At 36.7% G+C, this 25,694-nt stretch overlaps 1 protein-coding gene across 4 annotated transcripts in view; it reads right to left on the reverse strand.

The window, feature by feature from the left end:
• Window positions 1-25,694, reverse strand: part of Plppr5 (phospholipid phosphatase related 5) — a 173,321-nt gene that overhangs the window by 79,185 nt on the left and 68,442 nt on the right. The window lies entirely within an intron of this gene.

Below are 25,694 nucleotides of genomic sequence, written 5' to 3' on the forward strand. Positions count from 1 at the left end.
AAGAGAGACCAACCCTCTGGTTCCTGGAAGGAGACAGGAGGGCTAGTAATGGCAGTTTCCACAGTCTGTTCTTAGACTATGGCATCATCTTTTGTGAATTGACATGATATTCTGAAGTAACTTTTTGGAATACTGTTTGGAGAGATGAATGAAATACTACATTTTAGTAGGAAGGGAGAAATATGACAAGGCCCCACCCCTAGATGAAGAGTTACAGGCAATTAACAACTGATGAGCTAAATGGATACAGCATGTGATATATATATATATATATATATGTGTGTGTGTGTGTGTGTGTGTGTGTGTGTGTGTGTATGTGTGTGTGTGCATAAATAATACTAATTAAGAAGAGGATATGATCTGACAGAAAATCAGAGGAATACATGAGTTGAGGGAGTTAGATAAGATGGAATTAATGTACGTACAGTACTTGGGTAGAAATTTTAAAACATAAATGTAAAAGAAATGTAAATATTTTTAAAAAACAATTAGAAATTAATACTATTTCTCAAAGACAATACTGAGTAAATGTTTTCTTGTTCATGTTGAACAGGATAGGAGAAGCCTACAGAAGAAATATGAAAAAATTTCTATTTAAAGTCGGTCATATCATTTGGAGCAGTACCTAGGCCCTCTCCCATGTGCCTAGGCTGAGAGAGTATCGCTCTATGTGGAATGGGCTCCCAAAGTCCATTCGTATAGTAGGGATAAATACTGATCCACTACAAGAGGCCCCATTATTTAACTGTTGATGGGAAAAAATACACGAGTTTGAAGCTCACTACCTCTTCCAGGTTTACAAAGTTTATAAGTTATTCCCCCACTTCTCCATTCTGCTAGGTCCTGGTTCACATTCCAATTATTTGAACATTCATGGAAAAATACTATGCAATTAGAATTACTGACTCTTTGGTAAGAATTCAATCTACCTAGCAATTTTAATCCTAGTGAACACTTGATAAGACATAATCTTAGAACCTGCTTGTTTGGTGAGTCCTATCGCCAGCTGTCAAAATATTTAAAGTCATGCCATCTCAGCTCTTAGCCAGAGTATTGATGAGAATATAAAATTTATTTCCCAGCCTTGGGGCTTCATAGTCCATAATGCTACAGCTATGCCCAGGGATGATTCTAGAAGCAATTTCCTCTAACCCTACTTTCTACTTCCTTTAGAAACAAACATATTTCTAACATTTTACTGGGCATGTGACTAGTTCTAGTTCCTTCTCATGATGACACAAAGAGTGCTAAATCTTCCATGCCTCCTACAAGGGACCATCTGTGCTGTTTGATGACAGTTCATTAGAAGGCTCCGAGAGCCCCATCTCAGATCATGACCCTAACCCTGTGCAAGAGCCCAACAACTGCCCCCAATTCTCTGCTTCCACCTTTGTTCGGACCTTGGAACCTTGGATGGTCTTGCATAGTTTTGGGCCTGAATCTACATAGGAGAAAGTGTTCTTCCTAAACTTGAGGCCATTCTCAGTTGGTAAGCTCCCCTGAGAGCTACAGAACATTTCTGACCTATTGTATATCCCATTTCACAGTTGTCACATATTTTGAGAATTCTGTGTTTCAATACCAAAAGACAGTTATAACAGAAGTTTGAAATCATGCAAACACTTGAGTCCTGGGACTAAAATACTTGGCAAAGCTGTCCCTCAAAAAATCACTGGGAAAGAATCCATGTAATGAGCAATTCTGAGCTTAGACGGCTGGCCAGCAATTTTAGATAGATATTAAAATTCCAAGTAAGTTTTCTTTCTAATTTTTAATTTTAGTCTCTCCATATTAATTTAATATTAAAGTGCCACAAAAATGACCCTGTCATTTGTGGTATTGAAATTCTTAATTAAGCATACATTTCATTAATCCACAATACCATTAGAAGAGTGAACTAAATTAAAAACTTTCAAAATTTCTTCAAAATATATAAAACTAAAGCCCCACTTAATAATAGCTCAAACCCAAACTTTGCCTATAGCTGACATTATTTTCCTAAACAATGTTATTTATCCTTCTTCTTCAAAAAGCCTTGGATTTGTTCAGTTGCTACACCTCTGCTAAGCCTATCCTCAGCCCCAAAATATAAATAACGTGTCAAGTTGCAGTGACTCTGTCTACTCAACTGGCAATTTCTAAGACTTGAGCTATAAGAAATCTGGGTCAATGAGGCAGAAGATGTCTGCCACGGCTGAGTGTTTCTAAAACAGGGCTTCTTGCTTTTAAAAAGTCTGGCATCCAGAAAGTACTAATTCCACTGAGTATCATTATGCATAGGTTTGATTTATAGTATAGTCCACTGTTCAGTCATGAAGAGAGCTCCTCAGAATTGAGCAGATACCTATTATGGGACAGGATTCAGAGAGTGGTAACCTGGGTCACTGCTCTGATGGTCAACAATTAATCATCATGGAAATATACTTACTAGATAGTATGTGAGAAAATAATGATAGCAAAAGGAAAGAGGGATGAGAGGAAATTTTAAGCAACAGCCTACATTTCATGAGTGCTAAATGAAACAGGAACAAAGACCCAGATCCGATGCAGGACAGAGAACAATGGAAACAGTGGGCACACTTTCAGGAGCAGGCACCTGCCCTGACCAGGCACATTCAGTCTTGCAATGAAATGGAAGAAGTAAGCATGCAAGCATAGAAGTTGTTAGTTGTTGATCTGCAGGCAAAAGCCTGGTATGGTGAGAGCAGAAAGGTTTTCACACTGCCTGTGCAATTCAGAAAGCCTTGCTCAGTGAATCAATGGCATAACTCCAGGAACTATACGGAATGACCTTAAAGGACCTGACAATGGATATGACTTGAATGATGAAATCAATTAGGTAAGGAGTAAGAGGAAAAGAATCTTAAATGGGTGCAGAGATCTCATTCTACTCATTCTTTGCTTTGCACCACCCATCCTCTATACTCTTCACAAAGATGAAAGCATAAAAACCTATTAATTCTTCCATCATCCAACAATGCTCCAGCTTCCGTGGATCTCTCAAAACTTTGTCTATAGGAAGTAGAGATTTGCATACTCTCTGCCATATCTAAGATTCAGTTTCCAGTCTCCTGGTTCAGGTTCAACATTCTGGCCAGCATTTGATAACAAAATGTATGCATTGTTTCTGAAATACAAATTCTATTTTGTACTTGACTTCTCTTACCTGATCCTCATCACTGGGTTTCTGTTTTGATCACCTCCTTAGTACCTCTTCTTTTAAGGCCATTACTGTTTATCCTATCTGATACTCTGTCACTGATATCTTGCTGCTGAGCTATATGGCAACCAAGCCTTTTATATAGCAAAGAATTTTTTTAAATACTTCCCAGTCTCCTATTCCTGAGAGCTTCATTCCATTGTCTTTCAGCATGTTACTTTATTGTCTATAAAGCTTCTTTGTAGCATTTCTTTTTCCTAGAATACTTTTATTGTGCAACTATTCTTTCTAGAACCCATATTTTCTTTAAACACAAGATATCCAGGCAGCATCCTGGGGAAATACATAATTCTATGTTTTCATGGTGTCAACTCTTCAAATGTGTCATATCCAGACCCCTCCTGTTTTAATCCTTTCCACAAAGTTCCTGAGTGGGTCTGCCTCTACCTCATCTTGTTCAATCACATGATGTGTTTTGAGCCAATTCAATCTTTACAGAATAGCATCCAAACAAGTGAAAATTCTTGCAAATTGAGACTAAAGGAAAACAGATTTTACATTGTCCCCTCCATTGACAAAAATTACAGCATGTGATTCATGCACTTGGATATGAACAGGAAGCAGTGAGAAGTGTGAACTCATGCATATAAATAAACTGAAGTCATTTAAGGTTGCAGCAGTGTATTTGTTACCAATATTTGTATTTTGAATAAACTTTTCCAAAAAGAAAACACACAATGTCAAGAATTATAACGAGAAGATATCTGCATGGATTTGGAGACAAAAAAAATTGACTTTTCCTATCATCCATCTAATTATAGGAGTGTATACTGCTGTTATTTAAACACAAATAGAGACATAAGCTTCTGAGGGAATTGTTTGTGTAGGAAATGGAGAAGGTGACACCTATAGATGACAATCTGATCAGGGATCTGTAATAAAACTAGAGGAAGAGAAAGGTAGGTCCTATTTCCAGCATTAGAGAGATCTGGATCGATCCACACTCTGATGTGCCAGCACAGAACAAATAGCTTGGCTCACTGAGAACAATGGTAGACAAATACAAGAAGAACTGTAATTTTCTTACTCAATTCTCCTACAGCATTGTGAAGATTCTCATTCTATAATAGTTTATGAAATGTCAGGTACATGTAGCTATACATTAAATGACTCTTACATAGCTAGAGCACTGTAGGGCCATAAAATATACACACCTACAGTCTCCAGGGTACTGTCTAGCATAATGTATGCTAGAGACAAGATGAGCCTTTTTATAGAACAAAAAGCAAGGATATCTAATTATTCTATGAATAACCTTTATTCACAACTTCTGTAATGCAGAGTAGAATCTATACACAAGTAAATCATTTCTTCTCATAGGAAGACACATGGAAGGGAAATTTAAAAGTCTATTTTGGTGTTTTCTGAAATACAGATAAAATTCACATGTAATGATTTAAAATATTATTTTAACTACCCAGAATTTACTTTAAAATTAAATCATTAAGCCACTGAAATTCTTTAAAACAATTAAATAAAGAATCTAAACTAGCCTAGCCAATGCAGCTGCCAATAGGCTTTTGCACTGGTTCATGAGTACTGTTTGAGCAAGGCTGGTACAAACTGAAAGCCCTATAGAACAATCAAACAGTAAAGAGGAATTTAAGACTCAAACCCTCCACCCCATACACATACAAAGGAACCAGATACTCAGTCTTTATACTGATTACAGGTTTGAATTATTTGGGGGATATATAAGGTTCGTGATAATTTCCTCTATTACCTTTCACTTTCAATAGAGCTAGTAGAAAATTATAAATACACTTCATTTGAGTCTCAGACTCTGGTTTCTCTATGATCATATTTTCTGGCCTGTGTAAAGCTATAAATAATGGCACAGTTATCATGGTTATTAAAACCATATCAGGTTTTTAAGGAGACTTCGCAGGAGAAAGCTGTGTTAATGTCATGGCCAGACCTTTAGAGGATTTATTTAGTTTGTAGATCAATTTTCTAAGAATGTACGAATATAAAATTAAATGAGGAAAGATTTGAGAAAACTGTCCATTATGTGCCTTCATTATAATGTCTTGATATTTAAAAGGCAAAATGCCCCCACAGAGGAGAGTTCATGAAGCAACTTGGCATGTATCTATAGATAGTTAAAATAAATGCACAAGAAATGAGAATGTAACAGGTGGGAGTTTTCTAATGAAGTATCTTGACATCACTCCTGTTCCTGAATTAGATCCTACTCCAACATGTCAATCTCATCTGAAGTCTAATCTGCAACAATCAATTCATCATTCATTGCTCTTACATAGCTTAAAATTAGCTCATATAATTTGCACTTTGAGCTAGATTTAATAACTTCCTACATAAAGGTAATTGTTTTCAACATTTCTTTGGGCATGTATTAGTGTTTCTGGAATTTCTAACCAATTTTTACCTCGACTATAATTTTGCCTAGCATAGAGTATTCATACACCACCTTTTTTTATGCCCACAAACTATTTGAATGCAGCAAGTTCAATGAATTCTTCCCTATGAGTCATTTCCTTTCACATACTTCCTCACTGATATTATTTAAACATACCTTTTTTTCTGGCATGTTTTTTTAACCAGTTTAGTTACCCTATAAGGCTTTTACTAGGCTCTGGTATTGCTTGAAAGGAAGAGCTATCCTCAGTTTTATAGTGGACCTGTTAATTAAGGTTATTACAGAACATTCACTTCATATGATATGTTACACAACATACAAACACACTCATATACATGCATGCACCCATGCGCGCGCGCGCACACACACACACACACACACACACACACACACACACACACACACACACACACACAAAGCTTTAGGAAAGGTTTTGTAAATGAGTTATATAAATCACCCACCAAAGAAAAGTAACATGCATGACATAATATATCTAGAAGGTGTAAGGTGTACAGGTTTTTCTGCCTGCCGCCGCCCGGTCTTGTCCTGCTGCTGTGCCACCAGCCCCAAATAATACACAGAGACTCTGTATTTGATACAATGCTGTTGGCGCGGTTACTTGTTTCTTATCGGCTAGCTCTGCCTTAATTATTAACCCATTTCTGCTGATCTATGTATTTCTCTTACCGGGGAGCCGGCGGCATACTGCTTTCTCCAGACTCTCCATCTTGGATCCTCCTTACTACTTCCTATTTCCTCCTTGTCTCCTAGTCCCTCCTATCTTCCTTTCCTATTGGCCAACAGTGCTTTATTATTAACCAGTACGAGAAACATACAGAATGACATCTCCCATCAAGAAGGCACTTAAAAAAAAAAAACAAACCACCTCTAATGATACAACTATGAAATACATCACTAATGTAACTTCATATAAAACTTATAAACTCTGGAATTTGATTGCACTAACATTACCTCAATGATGATTTAATAACTTTTGATTTTTAATATTTGCATCACTGGAATGTTGACCAGTCCCTGGCATGGAGATGATTTCATAAAATAACTGATGCTATAATAAACAGCAAAGATGAAAGAAAAAATGAAGGGAACAAGGGAGGACAGATGAAGGGAGAGAAGTATGGGGAGAGAAAGGAAGGTGAGAAGGTGAAAGGGAAAGAAAAACGATTGGAGGGAAGAGAGGAAAGGAGGAAGGAAGGAAGACATTAAAAAGGATGAAAACTAATTCACTGATTAATTCACAAATGTGTCATTAGGTATGCTGCATGGATGATCCAACTTTATATTTTTAATATTGATTGTTTATATTTATATGTTTTATATTTTAATGGTTTATTTTGATGCCATTATCGTACAGTGTCCATCTCTCATCATTCTTCCACATACTCAAATCTAGTCTATATTTATAGACAGAACTCATGGCATCAACAATACTTTGGTAAGTTAAAGTAGCTGTGTTTGTCAGGTACAGAGTAGCCTCTTTCACAAGTCCTAAAATTTACATCTTTACCCTTTCTACTCATCTGGTATCTACCATAAATAGAGTAATTTAGAAAAAAAGCAAAATTAACAAAAAAACTGTACAAAATAATATTTGTCAAAAGCACATCTAATATAATACTCTGAAGAGGGGCTAACATACATTTTTTTTCTATCATCCCTACTCAGTTTAATGTTTCTAAAATGTTTAAGCAATTTTCTCCTAATCAAAATTCCCACAGTCATGAACTAATCTGGTTATTTATTTCATCCCAATGTAATATTGGATTATCAGTTGAATTTGTTAATATCTGCAGACCTAGTACATCTTACTTTGTAAATACCACACCTTCTAATGGCAACTCAGTCATTTGATTTCAGGTGGAATTTTATACTTTAATCTTCTCCATTATTGTTGGTTTGATGCTCCCTTGGAAATCACTTCAAATGCACATCAAGTATTGTTCTCCTCACTTGTTTGTGACTCTTTCTTCTCATAAAAACTTCACACAGCACTAAAATGAAATTGACTAAGCCCATCATAGATACCCCTTCCAAAAAAAAAAAAAAAAACCAGTAGAGCGTGAGAATGCATCCTTTATTGTCACTGAAGTGTCATAGAGAAAAATGTGACTTATAGAACCAAGAAGACGTTCTGGTTCACATCACTTAATATTGTGCAAATTACTTAGTGTTTGAGTTGCAGGTTTTTCTTCTACAAATGAAGAATGCCAGTTTTTTTTCTTAATTACACAGCTGGAATGAAAATTAAATCCTTTCCCCCATTACATCTTCCAAAGTATAAGCTCTTATACAATGAGCACCCACTATAATCAAACTGGGAGACAATGAGTTCAGTGGTTGACTGCCCCCCCCAGTACAATGGTTAATAGCAGTGGTAATATCAAACCCATTCATGTCTGATTTTCAAATCTGACTTAACAAATATTAGTTCGCATTCCCTCTCAATAAAATCAAATCACTCCCAACAAGATACCCGAAAACATTTAGAAATCCTATCACTTTGTACACCATCTGGACACTTACATGAGCTGTAAGTCTTCCTAGAATGAAAAGATACTTTCTCCTTTTTCCTTAGTCACTGATAAATACCTAAAAAAATATATTTAAAATGCCATAATAAAGTTCTCATGTAAGCTTCACAAGTATTTTATCTACAAGCTGAACAACTCATACTTTTTTCAGCCACTATTTTATCATCTGGAAATGACTGTTACACCTATGTCACAGATATTCTATGAGCAAGAGATTGTCATAAAATGGTATGGTCTGGGGCTGAAGCAATAAATGAGTTGTTAAGAGTGTTCTTGCAAAGATCAGAGTTCAGTTCTCAGCATTCCCATCGGACAGCTCACAACCAACTCCCTGTAAACCAACTTCTAGGAGACATGTTGCCTTCTTCTGGTACCCATATGCATGTGTACATACTAACTCACACACACACACACACACACACACACACACACACACACACGCAAAAAAATTTTTAAATGACAACTTTAAAAAAGGTGTGAGTCTTTGTTATTTCTGTTCTCATTATCACATTGTCATATTCTCCATGAATGGCAGGATGAATGGCGGAGAGATTCTAGACTAGAAGCTGGAAGTCCAGAAGGTTGGATCCATATAAAAGCCTCCTTAGTTCAATTATATCATATCTACTGTTTAAACTCTGCCTGAGTTCTGTTCCAACTCGCTGACTACAGAATACTACATTTCAGGATTGTTTCTGGTCTATGATGCCTGAAATCCCAATGTGAGCTACCAGATCCTATATACCAGAGGGTGTGCCGGCCTAGAACTCCATCTCTTCACTTCTTTTCCCTCACTTTGATTCCCATTTTGATTAATTTTGTTTTATTCTAGGTGTCTGTGTCCACGTCCCAGTTCTTTCCATCATCCACATGGGCTCCCTCTTCTTTCCCTCTCAGAGTTCCATTTCCAGCTCCCTTCCCTTCTTTAGCCCTATATCAGCACTAGTATCTGATATCCCAGTAATTCTGTGTCAGAGCTGCTTCCCAGAAGCCTACTTGCTCAAGCAGCCAAGCTTGTCTTGGTCCACCTTTTCCCCCAAACACCTGAGGTTCCCTCTGCCTCTATGATCTGACCCATCTCTGACACCACAACTGTCACAACACTTCTTTTGTTATAAGAAACACCAAAACTGGCCAGGCATTGGTGGCTCATTCCTTTTATCCTAGCACTCAGGAGCCAGAGGCAAGCAGATGTCTGTGAGTTCGAGGCCAGCCAAGTCCACAGAGGAGTTTCAGGACAGGCTTCAAAGCTATACAGAGAAACCGTTTTCTCAAAAACAAAATGAAACAAACAAACCAACCACCATTACCAACAACAACAAAACACAAATAAGAAGGAGAAGAAACACCAAAATTGTGTGACCTATGTGAATCATTTATTTCTTTTTTCCTCTGCTCAGACTTTTGGGCTTGGAATGCTGATATTGCCAAAGTGTTTTGCTGTTTCAGATTCTTATTATCTGTTCTCACTATGCCATGAACCCAACTGCTTTTCCACACATCGTTTGTAAGCTTTCATGAATTTCCCCTTTCCAATTCCTTTCAACTCTCCACTTTAAGTGAAAGAAGCCAAGACACCAGTACATCCCCACCATAAAGTTTATGCAAATCTAATGAATCCAGTCAAAGCATGCTCATGAAAAGCTGGTATTCATGTGCTCTTTGAAGCCATTTCCTATGAACAGGAATCTTAATTAGATGAACAAATTTAGAAGGATAATGCATCTTTCAAGAGAGCCAAGCATGCTTAATTCTGGGTACTCTAAACTGAAAAATCTACATTCCATCTACCCAGGATAGTACAGTTGTGTTTCTCATAGATTTTAATGTTTTCCTGAAAGCACTTCATCTGTAGATCTTTGAATTGCTAGAACAATATGAAAATGTGTGCAGCTTAATTTTCAGTTTCCAACGAGATAACTGAAGACAGTTAATACACAGATGAGCACACTTGTTATACAATTTAGAAAAATTTGAGTTGAGATGAATTAATAATTATGAGAGCAAAGCAGTAATAGCAATAAAATAAATGTGCAAATTTTAATTGTTCATTCCCAGCATAACCTTCAAAATTGTACAAATATTTATTTTTTAGCTTCAGCATTGTCCGTGTTGAAGAAACACTTAATTGAAAAATTATGTAGTATGCATGTCACAGAAGTTAACTTCTTACTAAGTAATTAAAATTTTATTTCTCAGTGGTGTTTATAGTTGATAAAGACAAAAACATATTATTTCTGAAACACCTTTAACAGCCAAGACCCATGTGCTAAATATTGTCCTAGATTCCTTGAAATTCTAAATCAATACATCTATTTTTTCTTCATAGTTAACTAAATTAAATCAATCACCAACATAGAATTACTTTTGGGTGGCAGGTAGGCCAAGAAAACTAAGTAAAGCTGGGAGGCAAGCAGTGCAGTATAGATTGTAGTATAGTATTTCCTCAGGCTAGCAATGGGCTGTGGACTTCAAACATCACATGTTATTTGAATGTAGAATCCAATGAAGCCTGTTCCATACACAGCACTTTACTGTTGTAAACACTTTCTTACTCCAGTCTTGCATTGCTCCTTAAATCTGACAAACTCTTCCTTGCCCAAATGACTGCACACACTGTCTTCTTGGAGTCATTTTCCTTCATCTCCTTGATCAACTATTATATTCTCTTTAATGGTCCCTTTTCTATCCTCCTCGCCTGCTTATCCTCTTACACTGTTGACGACATTCTGCCATGTCATGTTCTATGACAGGATGTGAGTTGGACTTTTCATGTGCAACTATTTGAGAAGGTGGAGAGCAAATTTCCACATACTTAGTATTTCAGTCTAATTGGGAAGTACTGAAGTACAGTGAGAGAATCCATAAACAATAAAATGCAAATTTCATGTTCCCATCTCTGCCTGAGTTAATTGTGAGTGATTTACTTGCCCATGCAACACTGAATCCCTTCTCTCTTTATTAATGCCATTCTCTAAAGTATCACTAATTTTTTTTATCAGTCTGTTAGGAAAGAAATTTCTCTCAAAAAACTGTGTCATGTGTTATGTCTAGTGTTTCATCTTAATATAGGATCACCAATAAAAATGCATGAAGCATGTTTCAAGGATCCTGTATAACTCCAAAGTACTGACTCATCTCATTTAGAAACTCTGGCAGTTATCTGAATGTGGAATGCAACATCAGAATGCCATCAAAAAGTTTTATAGGGGCTGGGGAAATGACTCTGCCAGCAAAGTACTTGCAGCACAAACATGGAGATCCGATTTCAAATATATACCATTCACACAAAACAATGTGGGTGTAGCAATGCATGGTGTAATATCAAATTGAGAGGCAGAGAAAAAGAAGTCACCCTTAGAACTTGCTGGCCAGTTAGGTTAGAAGAAATCCACGAACCCTAGGTTCAAAGAAAGACTTCACCTCAAAAGCTAAGGTGAAAACTAGTTGAGGAGACACCTGCTATTGATGTTTAATAAGGATCAGGAGAAAAAATAGGCAGAATAGATGTTTATTCAGGGAGAAATAATTTAGACAGGTGAACACCAGCAGGTTCCTGGTCCCAAGGATGCCTCCGGATGTACTCTTGTCCCTGTGATGCAAGCAAGAGCCCCCTCCTCAGAGTTAGTTCTCCCAGCTAATGTCTGCCCCTGTCTCCACTACAACCTGCCATCAACCTATGGCTTCCATATTCACATACATGCCATATGGATGTGCAAAGACACACACATAGAAGCTTCAGATACAAAATAAATAAATAATTTACTCAATGAACTTGAAAGAAAGATGATGAAGTCTTTTAGGTAACCTGGTGTGTGTGTGTGTCTGTGTGTGTGTGTGTGTGTGTGTGTGTGTGTGTGTGTGTGTGTGTGTACCCACATACTGGGATTCTAACATATGCATATTAATCAAGCACTAACCATACTATTGAGCAATATTTCCTGGACTGCTGGCTTAGCTGAGAAAAAAATAAAGTGTACCAAAATACCTAAAGTGTCACACTTAATTTTTAAAAAGAACAGTTACAACAAAAATTATCATGTGAAAATTTAAACTTATAAAAGTACGTGCTAGTTATAATTTCAAACATACAAAAATGAAACAGTGATTATAGAGCACAACCATAATGATGCTAAGGGTTTGTAAATGAAAAATTAGAGGTATTAGAAATATTCTCCACTTAGAGGAAATGAGGTTTACTTTTGGAATACATTCTGCATAACTTTGATTAAATGAAAACTTAAATGAACACACATAAGAAAAATATTTAAAATTGATGACTACAAACTAGAATAAAACATTTAACAATCTGGGGCTTGGGAAAATAATTTGAGCTTAACAACCTGAGTATCTATGATATACTAGGTATATTTTATCATGATATACACTCAGGAAAATAAATAATAAAATTGAATAAACAAGAATTCATGATGGTTGATAAAGGGGTTTACAATTGACCAAAAGGTAGAGAATAAGTGACAGTGAAGCTCAGACCTAGATGGGACATCTACACCACCACACTTAAAAGGCTCAGGAAACATTGTAGAAGAGCAAGGAGGAAGACTTTAAGAGACAGCAATTATGGAAGATTTCTGGGCATCACTGTCTTCTGGTCATGAAAGAGCCACAGCAGCTGAGGTAAGGTGCACATTGTCTGAACAAGATCAAACCAGTCAACAGTCTAAAACACATATGACACCCAAGAATCTACCTGTAGATGATGAGGAATTGGCAGTTGGGGGCTTCTAGTTATTTTTCTTTGGAGATGTGGCTCCTAGAATGTTGTACATGTTGCAGAAGAATGGTAGAATACCTGTGTGCATACAAACAATAACTGGACTTCATTGGTCACAAAAGGGGAGGTATGAAGTTGGCAGAAGTAGGAGGGGGACTTCTTGGGAGTATCTGGAAGGAACAGGGAATATGGAAAGATGTGATTAAAATATATTTCATTTATCTACAAAATTTTTAAATAGTTTTAATTCTGAATATGAAATAAAAGAAAAAACATTTCTGAAATAATTCTAATTTCTATAAATTTTAATAATTTAAAATACACAAATAATAATTTATTGCTGACACTTGCAAGGTTGTTAGGTGGAAAGCAAGAATCAAATATATTTATGACACATATTTGTTTCTTTATAGAAATTTATAATGTTTTGACAGCCAACAAATTTTCATGCAGTCAAATCAATGTATAACCAACCATGTGGTCATGTAATGTATTGTATAGGGTATTTTCAATTAGGTGTTTTAGTAGTCATCTGATTCCAAGTTGGTATATTCAATCAGAAGAGTTTGCCTTCAGTTCAAGGTTAAAGTGTGGGAAGCCAAGAAGTCAGCCTATGGGAAGATGCTGATTCTATTCCTTTAATAGATGTGGTAGCTGACCAGTAGAAGCTTCCATGCCTAACTAAGGCTAATAGATTAATGAGCAAGATAGCATCAAGAGAAGCAATATCCTATTCTACTTGGCTAGGGATGAAAGTACTATTGATACACACTTTCCCTGCTAAATGTAAGAGCATACTGCATCTCAGCAAGTCAGATGAAGGCAGCCACAGGAACAGTACAACATGTTTAAATCCATAGCCTTATGAGGACTATTCTCAGATTCATGAAGGTCAAACAAATTGAGAAATAACTTTAAATGTTGGGAAATCGTTGAAGCAGTTCCATTTGTCTTCAAAGTCCCCAAAGTGATATGAGAATGGAGTATTAAGAGGGACATACTACTTCATCTTAAGATGAATGTCCTCATAGTCAGCCTTGTTTCAAACACAGAAAAGGCTGTCTGCAGTGGCAAGGAATCAGTCTTGTACCCCAGTTGTAGCTCGAGCATTTCAAAACAAGATATCTGGTGATGCATATGGGCCAGAAAAAAATAACCTGATCTCAAGGTACAAAAGATGGTCAGCAGCAGAGCTAGAAGGAGAACTCGTGTGTCAGCTCAATGAATTGTTCTTTTTTGCTACATTTTGTTTTCTCCCAAGCAATCCATACTATACCCACAAGGTCATTTATCCTTAGTAAAGAGTATATAAGACAAGAAGAAACAAATGACCATTATATAAAAAGGAAGTGATAGGAACAACAGATTGAAGCTGACTACAAACATCAAGGAAACAGATATTACAGAGATATACTGAGGCTTCCTTAATTAAGGATGAGGATATGGAATTATATGGAAATGAAGAGGAGGGAGAATAACACAAGCACAGTATTGCAGAGAACTGGTTCCAAGAAAGGCAATAAGACCAGAAAGGAGTTGTGTCTATTATTGATACCAACATTAAAAATAGTGTATCCTTTAAAAATAAAAGTTTAAACTGTACATATAAAATGTTCATGCTTTTCTCTAAATATATGTATGCCCTTGAATCTCCTTTCCATTCTCTTGTTCCAAGCCTGATGGTAAAGACATTGTCTTGGTTGTATCTGATATTCTCTATGATAATGGTAAGGTTTTTTATGACAACACCACGGCATAGGAATTTTGTTACTCAGCTGCCTCTTAAACTCCAAATGAGGCTTTCCTTTTTGGTTGAAAATAGCTGATATTTAAAAAAAAAAAAAGTATCATATAGGGCCAACACTGATTTTGGATTCTAATGTTATTCACTCACTCACTCACTAATTCATTCATTCATTCAATGTATATGGGTGCATTGGAGGGGGAGTTTGTGTGTATGCATGCATGTTTGGAATAATGTGCTTCACCTTGTGTGGAAGCCAGAGGTTTGTCTCAGATTTTTAATTCCATTGCCATCGACCTTGGTTTTTGAACCATGATCATTCATGAAACCTGAAACTTTCCATATTGCCTAGGCTAGCAGGCTAGAGAGTTCTTGGGATCTGCCTGTATCAGGAACCCACACCACCATGGCCAACATTTTTATGGCTATCTGGGATCTGAACTGAAGACCTGTGCAGCCAACACTTTACTCATAGAGCAATCTCCCCAGCCTTTTAAAAGCTCTTCTCTCTCTCTCTCTCTCTCTCTCTCTCTCTCTCTCTCTCTCTCTCTCTCTCTCTCTCTCTCTCTCTCTTGCCTCGCCTCTTGAAGATCCTAATTAAGTGTTAACTGTAAAAACACTGTTAGGTAGAATCTTTTGGGTCAAAAGTACAACTCACAAGAAAAAAAAAAACACACTGTACATTTCATTTTCCCAAATAGTACTGAAAAACAAAGATATTCACTCCACCCTTCCAAGAGAAATAAAAATCCGGGCAAGAGAAGAACACTCCCATGCTGTGTGTCATACATAGTTGCTGACTCTTTCTGAGCCTTAATGTTCTTGTCTATAAGTTGAGATACAATAGTATGAATGAAGCACTTACAACAATGCTCAATAGGCACTAAGTGTTTTAAACATATTTTAAACACTTTTAAACTGCCTGTGAAATCTGCTCACTAGCTGAGTGGCCTTGGACAAGTCACTTCATCTCTCTTGCAACTCATTAGAAAATTAAGAAAAGAAGAAGAATATCCTTCAGTTGTTCTTCTATGATTGAAGAGGTTTGGCTATCAGGATGCATGTTCTATTTCACACTGAATTCACAATCCTTTTCCAAAAAATGTAAGGCCAGAAAGAGACTGATTGTGTGGCTTGAATAAAGCATCTTCTAGAGTCTGATATCTGTATTCCAGACTTCACTCAGAAAAACAAGGGGACCCCAAATAACCATGTGATGAGAAACCAGAAAGAAGAAGAAACAAATGCCCCTTTGTGAAGGAGCAAGATGGGTATCACGTACTTATGACTAAAACTGTTCATTCATTTTAGTAACTGAGCAAATACTTCCCAGGCACATGGGAAGGAAGAGGTCATTGTCACCAACCCAAAAATACTATTTTGTTTTGTTTTCTTTTCTTTTCTTTCAATTGAAAATGTCAGGAGTTCATTTGAAATTCCAAGATGAATTCCCCCTGTGCAGCATTTCTCTGAGACCACTTGGTTTCAGTGTCTGTGAGATCATGACACTCTGCTTTGATGAGGTCTTCGGAAATACAAGATGCCTCTATGTACACCAGCTGAGAGAGTGCTAAATCTAAAATGGAGTTTTCAACAAAGTACAGTTTCTTCTGTTACTGCTTAATGCATGAGAAACACACAGAGGTTTGGGTTACTTCAACACAAATCTGACTTCTATTAGCAGGGAAAGACCACAGGTTATTTCAGTAATATGTGGAAATATAAGCTATATGTTTACGTCACTATTACATAATGTTTCAACAATTTTCAAATTTGCCTTGGGAAATAGGGGAGACTTTACCTGTTTTTTTGCAACAACTAATTTAACCTTTTCAAGACTTCATTTCAAAGTATGATGCACATGAAAGCTACTCACCATGTATTTGTTCAGAGAAATAAAATCTGAGAGGAGAGAGGGAAGTACAAAGTTGAAGAGAAATAATTTTTCACAGCCCTGCTTTCTAATATTGCATTTGCACTTGTTTTATATCTCTCCATCTATACTGTGCCACACATGATCTACATTTTCAGGACATAAATGAGTGTTTCATAAGACAGAAAAATATGGAAATGGCTACAAAATTAATATAATCATGAATTCCACCATTTAGCTAAGGTATCTTGAGTGTAGGTTTGAGAAATAATGAGTTAAAGAAGAAGCAGTCCCTAAGTATTGACATCTGTAATTAAGTCTAGGATAATGTGTGTGATGTAAATGAGTACATATACGCTTACTGGTATCATCTGTACTTCCAGGGATGGCCTGCTACAAAGCTAGCAAAGTTCAAACTCCAGAGTAGTGAAGAGTTAGGTAATGATTTGGTTCATGAGTCTGCCCTGAACACGGTGTGTTGAAGGCTTTGGTTCCTGGTGCTCAGTGTGTTGGTGTGGGGACTTTAGGAAGTGATTGGATCATGAGGGCTCACAGCTCACTCATGGAAGATTAATCCATTGATAAAGTAATAATCTAATGCCTTTTAGGAGTAGGGCTTTGCTATAAATGCAAGCACTCTTTTCTTTTTTTTCTTTGCTGCCTAGCCAGTGTTGGGTAAACCCCTTTTCCTGTCTGTCTTCCATTTTTGATGCATCACTTTCTCTGTATCCCTCAGGCTCAGAAGCCAAGTGACTGTGGACTGAACCCATGAATCAAACTAAATTCTTCCTCCATTTGTGCTATTCATCTCAGGTATGTTGTAACAGTGACAGAAAATTGAAACAGGTCTTATGATTTCAAAGAAGTTGCCAAAAGTCTCTTTGCTATCTGTATGTTAATTAATAACTGACTTAATTAGAAAAGAGGATAGGAAAAGATTTTCTGTATTGATGAAAAGACTAGATGTTAATTATCATGATGAATTGTGAAAAATTTACCATTGCTGATGAAAAAAAAATATTTCAAGTGGTGCAAATCCACTCATATTCTCTTACCCAAACAGGCAAGGATTAAGACTCTAGTATGGTCTACACCCTATACCCTAATGGTTTTATCTTGATGAATCCAGAAGAAACCAACTATGGTTGGTTTGAGCTAGGTCAATCTAATCACAAAAATTCCACCTTGGCTGAACTTACCCTTCAGAAAGCATTTCATCAATCTGAAACATCTCCGAGGACCAACAGCTGAGGTTTCATTGACCTTACAAGTTATTTGGACACTTCTGCATGCCGCAATGGAAAGCTATTAAATAACTGAAAGCTCAGCAGAATTTGGCCCATTATTTGAATTCAAATTCATTATAACTTCATCACCACAACGTCAATGAGTGCCTTGATAGCTTATTTATCAAAAAATAGTCTAGATAGTCAGCAAAACAGAACTTACTTAAGTCCATTTACAACATTCTAACTCTGAAATGTTTGAATCTAATGATAGGGATATGAATAATAATGCATTATCACCCACAGCACAAAATGATATGAATGTCATAATTCATATCCAACTTGTAGAGTTCAAGAAATACAAGCCAGAACTGCAAAGACTTTCTAGGAAGCTGGTTTGAAGTGTCAGAGAGATGAAACACAGGGAAAATAAAACTGTATTTATACAAAACTTACAAATGTATTAAATATCAAACCCTTTGTAAATGTATACACACACACACATGCACATACATACACATACATACACATACATACACACACACATATACACACATACCCACACAGAGAGAGAGAGAGAGAGAGAGAGAGAGAGAGAGTCATTCATTCATATTCTCTCAGTGAGAAACATGCATCACAAAATCTGTCTTTAAATTTTCAAATGTACCTGTTTTGAAAAAAATTCTGTTTTTATCCCTTCAAAAATGGTAATTTTTCTGACAATGATTCTCAAACTACATCTGTCATAATAAGTCTAAAAAAGTAACCAGCCTGCTGAGTAAAAACCGGCATTCTCAGACATAGTTTAAATAGTTCTGATAAAAATTCTGTTTCATGTATTTTAAAAATCTCTTCCATCCAATTAATGTTCCATGAGTTTCCAAAGTCTGTTAAAAGGGTCCTCCTAACCACAGGTAAGGGTCATTGTTGTGACATCAGATCCTACCCTGTGATGTGAGTGGGCATGAATGCAGATCTGAGAAAAGCAAATCCTACTGGCTACTGTGATGACTTTAGATATGAAGAGGATTTACAAATTTGAATACAGATTTTAAACTCCCCTTTCTGAGGTTTTGCTTTTTCAATTTTTGTTAACCAACATTAATGGGCACATGATAAATAGCACATTGATATTAACTCAATATGCTTTAACTCTCCTCTGCTGCTAGGAATGCAATCATTTTTACTATGAATCAAATTAGTGGGCACCTGTATATAGCAACCAGAGCACTGGACTTGAAGTAATAGTTTCAGATCTTTAATGTGTCATTTACCAACTGAAGTGAATTGCTAAGGCTCTCTAGAGGTGCCGCTGCACACACTACCTGAAAGAATTAAAATGAACAGTAAATGGCTTACCTCATTCATTCAAACATGATTAAGTATGTGTGATGTCATTTTACTCAGTGCTATCTTTAAAAGTAGCTGGCATTTATTGTAGAAAAGCAGCTACCACCAACTGAACACTTAGCACAGACATGCTTTTAATTCATGCAAGAGATCATGTTAAGCATTCTTATGCCAGTTTTACAGACAAGAGAACTGAGGCTTAGAAGTGTAATTTTTACTCATCTGGAATGAATTGTTGAAGTGTGTAGATTCTTCTAGAATCCTGGTCAACAACACTATACCTGGTATATGGTAGCTGCCTTGTTACCATTTAAAAAGTCTACAGATTTCTGCTTGATGGATTAAAAACCTAAGGCCTTATGTAGTGTGGTATATATTTAACACAGGCATTCCTTTACTCCCCTAAAATAATATCCACTTAAAATTACAAAATTGAATAAGATGATTATTTTTGTTTGATTTTTGGTTTTTGTTTTCTCAAGACAAGATTTCTCTGTAGCTTTGAAAGCTGTCCTGGAACTAGATCTTATAGACCAACCTGGCCTCGAACTCACAGAGATCCACCTGCCTCTGCCTCCCTAGTGCTGAGATGAAAGTCGTGCACCATCACCACCCAGGGAATAAGATGGTTCTTAATAATAATCTTGAAAATACTTAAAGTTATTGACATATTTTTAGAAACCACGATTACACACAAGCAATAGTTTATAATAATTAGTTAGACCTTCATATACTGCTAGCTCTTTACCTATGCTATTCTATGTATAGGAAAATCAGCAAAAAGAATGTGTAAATGTCATCTTCATTTTTCTATAACACAACACATATGCATAAATAATGCCAATCATGGCCAAGGACTAGGTAGCTACACAGTCTTTGTGACCTGTTCACACTATATCTACATTGTATTTATGAAGTGAGGTGGTCCCCAAATACTTTTCAAAAGCTTTGAAAAGCAGAGAGAAGTGAGTCCACATATCTCAGTTAAGGTGACTGTCTCAAAAAAAAAAGTCATAAGGATGACTTATGACTTATAGAAGACAGGTAGAGGGAAAAGAAAAAAGGAGAAAAGAGAGAGGAAGGGACAGTAAGAGAAAGAAGCAGGTGAAAGCAAGCTGGTGTCTCCTGATTTCCTTATTGGTATGAAAAGCAGTGGGAATGAGTGGATGGAAAAAGAAGAGCAAAGAGATTTTATTTTTTACTAGCAAAGGAAGGAAAGAGGAAAAATAAAAGGGGGAGGAGGAATGTAAGTGAATGGATTCGAGGGGCATTCGAGGGCTTCAAACAAACCAACAAACTCTGCCTGCGAGAGTAATTCATTTAGGGAATCTTAAAAATTTAAACTTTGCTTGTGTGTGTATATGAATACATCTAGTTTCCATGCATGCATGGCATTGCACAATCTAGTGCTAAGTCTCCCTTATTTTAAGAAACACGCCTTAGAGAAGGAATCTCAACTCTCCAACATCACAGATTGCAAAACTAGGAGACTTTGGATCTCCACAAATGTGGGTGCCTACAGCCTCTGCTCAGTGTGTGCAGCTGAGATAATAGCTGGGCTTCAAATAAGAACAGCGAAATTCTGAATCCCTTCTACAGCCACCCACCTCTCTGCAACACTTCCAAGCAGAACAGGAAACAAAACAATTTCCTACATCACACATGGAGACTATTCTCTACAGTGTGGCACAGAGTTTACCATCAAACCAGGAAAAATGAAATCCAGGACAAAAGGTTTGAGAAAATACTGACTTTCTGGGGTTGAATCACTATGACTAAAAATCTTAAAGGACTAGTTAGCCTGTCAGAGTAAAAGGGTTTACCTGTAGAGAGAATTGCACAGGCTTTGGAGAATGGCACTGTCACTGTGAGACTCTGGATTTGTCATCTAAGCTCTCTATGTCTCAGTCATCTTCATAATTGTATTGTGGAAAGGAGCTGCATTAATGGATTTAAATAACTAAATTCCGACCTAATGATCTCTCACTGAACCATTGACAAAATTTCTGTAAGAATGGGACACATACCTAAGGAGAGAACTCTGAGTATCACTGAATAAAGCAATCCACAAAGTATAAAGAGAGCCTTCACTATAATGCCTATGCAATCAACTAATTACAATCACAATACCACCAGAAGGCCAATTTTCACAACACCTCCATTTTATCACTCAAGAGCCTGGGTGGAGAGAGACACACAGGCTCAAGTTCCTGCCACTGAAAAACATCAGACTTGCCTTCAACCCAAGCAAGAGAATCTGAAGTCTTACTTGCATGTATTGACTGTCCAGGAGTTAGACACAGTTTTGTGTTGTTTTGATTTCATGGGATGATTGTTTGCTTGCTTGTTTGTTTTCATTTCAGTTTAGATAGGTTCTCACTAGGTATCCTGGGCTGGCCTATGAGTCACAACTCACAGAGATCTGTCTGTTTGGGGGCAATTCAAGGCATAAGCCATCCTGCCCAGCCGGAAATTAGGTATTTTTTTAATCTCCGGTTTATGAAATAAGGAACTTTGGTCAAAGCATCTGGCTAATTCATAAGAGAAGCCAAAGTAAGAGTTCATACTTATCTAATGCCCTCATCTGTGCTGTGTGCTGCAATACAATACAAAAGTGGTTTCCCAAGAAGAGGTTTCCGAAAGAGCCCTGGTTGGGAAATGATTGTGTGCCATCACTTACTTCTGCCTCCCCTAAATGAAGCTGTGAATACATCCCTCATATCTAAGTCTCAGAGCCTAATGGTGCCTTCCTAGAATACAGATATAAAATGTCACCAATGCATATCCCAACCTTCCAGAATACTCTGTATGGTGTGGTGAGCTACGTTGGTTAATGCCTGGTTTTGTTGTTTGTCATTTGAGTCCTGATTCTGACTCCATGAAGATGGATAGTCGACAATCGTCTCTGCCACATCATCCATGTTGCTCAGAAGTCTAAAGGAGGATAGGACTTGGTGGCCATCAAATCCAAATCTTGGGGGCAAATGTCATTCCCATCACCAAATTATTTTAATTAGCAAAAGCAATGCTACCAATTAAGTTTATATCTGTACATAGTTTACAACTTGCTTTGACAGATGCTTTACAGATCAATCTATACAGCATCATTTTTGAAGAGGTTATAAACCATGTCACCTTTGTGAAAAAGCCAACATTGTCTTGTTTTTCTCACAAACTATCTTGAAATAATATTATATATCCCTAACTATGAAATATGAAATGGTTTTTTGTACCTACCTATTTTGTTAACAAAATTTCCTCTGGTTTGTCCCCAAATATTTGGAAATACCACCTGCCAGACTATGTCTATAATCCACAGCTGTGATATTAGGAGAAACTCAGAAGTCTCCAACGATGAAACTCATTTCCCCTAAAATGTATCTCTTCAATAAGGCAGGGTAGTAGTTGTTTGAAAATGATGTTTTACATTTTCTGCTTTTATGATTTTGTTCACAAAGCTGCTCCTCTACTAATTTTTAGCTCTTCCTCAAATCATGTCCCAAGGGCTGGCAATGCAGTTCATTAATACATTACTTTACAAGTACTCACACAAAGCCTCTTGGTACTTACACTGCCAACAATTAATTAATTGTCAATAATTAAAGATGAAGTATTTCCCATATGCAACCATTTTCATGAAGTCTTCCTTCAGACTTCCAAAAGAAAGTGTTCTTATCCTTCACTGTATCAACAGAGGTCTTTGTGATCTATACTCACATATGTATGCAAATACATATGTCTATATATATGAAGTTCCTTTTCTTTCCTGCAGTGTTGGGGACCTAAGTTAACAAAATCGGCAACTACACTATATCCTGAGCTATTTTGTTTTGTCTTGCTTTGTGGATACTGCTTCTTGCTGTGTAGACAAGCTCACTATGTAGTCCAGGTTGGCCTGATATTGATGTTCCTCCAGCCTCAGTCTCTGCAACCTATTACAAGTAAGTACCACCACATCCAGCAAAGCATATATGTCTTCATGATCATTGTGATGGCTAGTGTGTTTGTCTTTTCAAATTACACTGTAAACTACTTAGAATCAGCTGTAATTTACATCTGAAATTACTCTTAGAGCAGCTATTCTAATATACAAGTATTTAGAACACAGGATTCAAGAAACTTTTCCTGACCATCATTTTATTAAAAATAATGCTGGCCTAGGAAGACACCCACACAGTCCCTTGTTTCAATCCCCAGCACCCCAAAATTACAACATGCATGTCAATGAATGGTGATAGAGTATTGATCATGAGCCAAGAAGGATATTTGCATATTATAAATAATTTAATATACAAAATACCGCGGTTGGAAGAATTGGGAACTAATAGGCTTAAATAAAATGTTCAAGATTTCACAGCAAGTGAAGTTTCCAGTCCTAAAATTCAACCAGGTAAAGTCATGTGCCTGGAATCTCAACATTACATGCACTCACAAGGCGTAGGCTACCAACGGTATACAGATACTGTCTGTTTTGCTGCCCATAAATAAATAGGTAAATAAATAAATGTAATAAAATCCAAAAGGCACAGGCTTTTAAACAAATTTTGAGCAAATAAAAAATAATTCATAAGTTTAATATTGACCAAAGTAACTTTTCAAAATCGCCTTCCAGTTTAAGAACACATAGAAAAGCTAAGAAAGTAAATAAATAAATATGAATCTTCTCAGTCAAAATATATTAAGTATGACACAAGAGAAAGTTTTGAAGCACTAAATTAGAATAATGATTTATGATCAGATTGAATTTATATATTATAACATAAAATACAAACTTAGAAGACTGATAAACTAAGGTTAAAACCATTAGGGCATTAGGGCAACATAAAAACTTGGGTCCTTGAGAACATAATCTTCATCTCCTTCTTCCCAAAACAGAGTATTTTTTTTTAATGAAAAGGCTAGAAAGATGGCTCTGTGGTTAATAGTATTGCATGCTCTTCAAGAAGACTTGGGTTCAATTCCAAGTACCCCCATTGCAACTCAGGAATATCTGTAACTTCAGTCCCAGGGATCCAATACCTTTTCCTTGCTTCATTTGGCACCAGATATACATATGGTACTCAGGCATACATGCAGGTAGAACACCCACATATATTAAATAAATTAAATTAAAAACAAAATGTGTTATGAAAATGATAATGGGGGATCTCAGAGATGATATGAACATTAATGAGTACCCACACAGTATGTGGAAAACACACTCAAGGATGCAAGAATAAAGTACTAAATCCCCTGTACTTGAGTATTGCTCACATTGCTGCTATTCTTATGAGAACATAGTATGTTTAAGGACACGTTCTTGAGAAGAATGAAGAGCTGCTATTGCTGCATTCACTCATTATGTGGTAACAGAACATACTATTCCTAGGAGGAGAAAGGGAAACAGAGTCCAACCACCCAAAACTCAGTATTTCTTTTCACATTGGTTCTTAAACTTATTTATTCATCTAAGAACTGGAGGTCAACAAAAGAAAGCCAAGTTGGAGCCCTGCTTTTATAAATCTCTCTGTGTATGTGTCCCTCCCTGCTATCTTCAGACATCAGCTCCTGGCTTTCAGATATGCTCTTTGGAAGCATGAGCATGGCATTTAGCACTAGACCTCTGGGTATATGAACACCAAATCTACCTTTTGTTTTCATTTTCAGATGTTTCCAGGCTAGGATCTGAACTCCACTTTCTTCTAATAAAAGGAGAGGTAAGGTCTCTTGGGAAGCTGTTCCACAAATGCTCATGCCTACAACAGTTCAGTTCTACTCTGTGCTGATTAGAGCCCTTAGAAACTCCCTTGGTCTCCCCAAAGTGACGAGTCACCAAAATCTTGGACCAAAGTATTCCCAACTCTAAATTGGCACTGCTGTCAAGAAGGGAAGGTTCAAGAGTGACAAGTGCCATCTAATTTATGACACTGAATGATGAGACAAATATTATTGGTTATGGTTGCCAATAAATCAATGACCCAAAAGCAATTGACATTTTCCATTTTAAAAATTTCTTGAAAAATCTCTGTGTTATTTAGTCTCCTAGAAAGCATGTGCCTGAAAACCCAGAATCTGCAAAGTCAGAAAGTCCCCAAAAACTAGGACAGCTTTTGTTCTGGCAACTTTTCAAATGGGGTTGAGAGAGAACTGGAGCTTGAAACTGCATTGAAGATTTCTGACATATTTTAGTAAACCCAATGTCAAAAACAAAAACAAATTAAAGGCAAGAAAGCCTTAACACTGAAGTTGAAGTCATCTGTGCAGTGGTGTGATAAACAGAGTTACTTTGAAGCTATCAAGAACTTGCTTGGTTTGTTTGTATTGCTCCAGTTTTGTGATAAGAACTTTTCATATTGAAAATTTTTAAATCATATCCCGAAATACCAAAGAAAAGATACATTTTTTTAAATGGATGCAGCAATATACACGTTCACAATTACAATTCATATGCTCTGTTATGGGAAGTAAAAACTCAAGTTCCCTTGCCTTCTCATCCTCTAACTTCGTTTTCATTATGTAGGAAAAGGGAAAGAGGGAGGGAGGAAAGGAGAGGGAGCATCATGGGAAGGCAACCTCAGATATTTTGTCAATGTAAAGGAACCACAGTGTGGTTGGTTGGTATCCAAAGAAATATG

This window comes from Phodopus roborovskii, unplaced genomic scaffold, assembly GCF_943737965.1.
Source record: "Phodopus roborovskii unplaced genomic scaffold, PHOROB, whole genome shotgun sequence".
In the NCBI taxonomy this organism is placed as follows: domain Eukaryota; kingdom Metazoa; phylum Chordata; class Mammalia; order Rodentia; family Cricetidae; genus Phodopus; species Phodopus roborovskii.